This window comes from Oncorhynchus nerka, linkage group LG13, assembly GCF_034236695.1.
Source record: "Oncorhynchus nerka isolate Pitt River linkage group LG13, Oner_Uvic_2.0, whole genome shotgun sequence".
Lineage (NCBI taxonomy): Eukaryota > Metazoa > Chordata > Actinopteri > Salmoniformes > Salmonidae > Oncorhynchus > Oncorhynchus nerka.
In genome coordinates this window covers 58,553,911-58,558,002 of record NC_088408.1, presented here as the reverse complement: position 1 = coordinate 58,558,002, position 4,092 = coordinate 58,553,911, and positions in this window count along the sequence as shown.

Here is a 4,092-nt window from a genome sequence, read left to right as displayed (position 1 = left end):
ACATTGAATAACAAAAGTATGCACAAATATACATAATATCTTATCAATTGGTAACTGGGTGGGTTTGTAAGTTCCATCCAGTGAGGCCAGAGACCTTGGTGAGAAGGATGCTGGGCCCCTCTCACTGTGCTGTGGTTATGAAGAGCTAAAGCATGAAGAAAATCCTCATCAATACAAATGACTTCCCAGAACCTGGGGAACACTGCGACCAGGCGCTCCCAGGCCTCACCTTAAAATCCTGTTGTCTTCCACCAGCCTACAGCCACTCCACATTATCCCAGAGAGTTTGCTCTATCCAAGGATTAAGTCTGGAATCACTTCAACGTCTCTATACTCTGACTGCCGCCTGAGAAAATAAGGATACTTCTAATTCCACTGGCGTAATTACCTGATTAAAATAAGAATTTCTCTCCCTCCCTCCATCCCCTCCTTACTCACGCTGAACTGCTTCAAGAATGTTAGAAAAGCATTCCAGGTGAAGCTGGTTGAGAGAAGGCCAAGAGTGTGCAAAGCTGTCATCAAGACAAAGGGTGGCTACTTTGAAGAATCTCAACTCTAAAATATGTTTAGATAGATCTGGGGAAGGTTTCCAAAGCATTGAAGGTCTTAAAGGAACCATGTCTGCAGCACTCCACCAATCAGGCCTTTATGGTCTTGTGGCCAGTTGGAAGCCAATCCTCAGTTAAAGGAACATGACAGCCCGCTTGGAGTTTTCAAAAAGGCACCTAAAGGACTCTCAGACCATGAGAAACAAGATTCTCTGGTCTGATGAAACCAAGATTGAACTCTGGCACCATCCCTACGGTGAAGCATGGTGGTGGCAGCATCATCCAGTGGGGATGTTTTTCAGCGGCAGGGACTGGTAGGGACTGGAAGACTAGTCAGGATTGACGGAAAGATGAACGGAGCAAAGTACAGAGAGATCCTTGATGAAAACCTTCTCCAGAGTGGCCTCAGGTCTCTGAATGTCCTTGAGTGGCTCAGCCAGACATGAACCCGATCTAATATCACTGGCGAGACCTGAAAATAACTGTGCAGCGACAATCCCCATCCAACCGGACAGAACTTGAGAGGATCTGAAGAGAAGAAAGTGAGAAACTCCCCAAATACAGGTGTGCCAAGCGTGTAGCGTCATACCCAAGAAGACTCAAGGCTTTGCCATTATGGGGTATTGTGTGTAGATTGATGAGGGAAAAAACTATTTAATCAATTTTAGAATAAGGCTGTAATGTAACAAAATCTGGCAAAAAGTCAAGGGGTCTGAATACTTTCCAAATTCCCTATATATAGTGCCTTCAGAAAGTATTCACACACCTTGACCTTTTCCGTATTTTGTTGTTTCACCTTCAAATTAAAATTTATTAAATGTAGATGTTGTGTCACTGGCCTACACACAATAGCCGATAATGTCAATGTAGAATTATGTTTTTAGTAATTTTAATTAAACAAATTCATAAGAAATGAAAAGCTGAAATTAAAATGTCAAACACAGATTCAACCACAAAGACCAGGGAGGTTTTCCAATGCCTCGCAAAGAAGGGCACCTACTGGTAGATAAAACACTTTGAAAAAGCACCCATTGCATATCCCTTTGAACATTGGTGAAGTTATTAATTACACTTTGGATGGTGTATCAATACACTCAGTCACTACAAAGATAGAAGCATCGTTCCCATTATCCCCTGTGTATTTATACCTGTGTTCTCTTTTTGTCTATTGCCAGTTCATCTTGTTTGTCAAGTCAACCACTGGTTTTGTGTCTCAGCTCCTGCTGTTCCCAGTCTCTTTTTCTCACCCTCCTGGTTTTGCCCCTTGCCTGTTCTGACTCTGAGCCTGCCTGCCTGCCCCTGACCTGTAAAGTTGCCCCACCTCTGGATTATTGACCTCTGCTGACCCTGACTGCCATCAGTACCGTTGCCCCACCTTTGGTTTACTGACCCCTGCCTGCCTTGACCTGTCTATTGCCTGCCCATTGGATTATTAAACCATTGTTAATTCGACGTTGTCTGCATCTGGGTTTTACCTTCGTTTCTGATACCGATACGTTATATCTATAATTTCTCTTAATTATTTCTCTTCATATGACAAGGATTAAAAAGGATTAGCCAGTAGATTGCCAACTTGATTCATGATGATGACTGCTAGCTAAGATTTTGAAAGTGTGATGTTGACATGATCAGTCCAATCAAAGCTACTGTACATATAACGTGATTTGACATAATTTTATCTGTGGCCAATGACCTTGAGCCTTATTGGATAGACACTTCTAATGTAAATCTATGGCAGCCCTCAAGGGCCTTGAATTTTCGAGTTCTACCCTTAGATTTGGCGGTGATTTAGTGTCCCCAGAATGCTGAGCCAATCAAGGCGCAACTAGAGAACATTACCAACCCCTCCGCTCTGTATTTTCCGATGGCTGCCCCACCACCCGAGTGGCGTAGGGGTCTAAGGCACTGCATCTCAGCGTTTGAGGCGTCACTACAGACACACTGGTTTGAATCCAGGCTGTATCACAACCCGGCTGTGAGTGGGAGTCCCATAGGGCGGAGCACAACTGGCCCAGCGTTGTCTGGGTTTGGCCGTGGTAGGCCGTCATTGTAAATAAGAATTTATTCTTAACTGACTTGCCTAGTTAAATAAAGGTTCAATAAAAAACAACAACGAAAACCATAGAAAGCACTGCGCTAGGCTGAAACACCTGCATTTCAGAGCTACAAAAAGGAAACCAAGATTGTATGCGGCTTTCTTAACTCAATGTTATTTATAAAAATGTTACATTGTTTGCAAACTGATATGTGACACATATCAATGCCAAAATAACATGCAAACCAGGCAACCCAAAAAGTATTTAGTATTTTTTAAGCTAAAAAAAGGTGGAGCTTAAAACTGTTGGGGCTCGGCTTGCTCTGCCTCACTTGCCCTGAATGACGGGTCTCCACTGATGGTGACTTTAAAACAGTTACAGAGTTCAACGGCTGTCATAGGAGAAAACTGAAGTTGGACCAACAACATTGTAGTTACTCCACAATACATATCCTAAATGACAGAGTGAAAATAAGGAATCCTGTACAGAATAAAACTATTCCAAAACATGCATCCTGTTTGCAATAAGACACTAAAGTAAGGCAAAGAAATAAAAGTTTTGTCCTGAATATAAAGTGTTAGGTTTGGGGCAAATCCAACACAACATATCACTGAGTACCACTCGTCATATTTCCACGTATGGTGGTGTCTGCGTCACGTTATGGGTATGCTTGTCATCGGCAAAAATAAACTTAATAGAGCTAAGCACAGGCAAAATCCTAGAGGAAAACCTCACTCAGTCTGCTTCCCAACAGACACAGGGAGACAAATTCACCTTCCAGCAGGACAATAACCTAAAACACAGTTGTTTTGTTTACCAAGACAACATTGAATGATCCTGAGTGGCTTAGTTACAGTTTTGACTTAAAACGGCATGAAAATCTATGGCAAGACTTGAAAATGGCTGTCTAGCACTGATCAACTACCAACTTGACAGAAATTGAAGAATTCTTTAAAGAATAATCTGCAAATATTGCACAATCCAAGTGAGCAAAGCTTTTAGAGACGTACCCAGAAAGGCTCACAGCTAGCCATAATCGCTACCAAAGGTGATTCTTACATGTATTGACTCAGGGGTGTTGAATACTTATGTCAATTAGATATTTCTGTATTTCATTTTCAAAAAAATTCTAAAAACATGTTTTCACTTTGTCATTAAGGGGTATTGTGTGTAGATAGGAGAGAAATTAAATATATTTAATCCATTTTGAATTCAGGCTGTAACAACAAAATGTGGAATAAGTGAAAGGGTATGAGTATTTTCTGAAGGAAAATATATTTTTATTTCCTGAAATGGGAAACTATATAACCTACTGAATAGTGGATGTGTGGTGGAACAGTGTATAATTGAGGGAAAAGCTTGTCCTGTGAAAACACTGGGATTATTTTAGCACGGGGTCCAAGGAAGGGCATTGAAAGGTTCAAGTTGCGGGGTTGTAATCACGCAGAATTAGCATCAGATGGTGAGGAGCTAACGTCAGTGGTTTACATATTGACATATTCAATAGC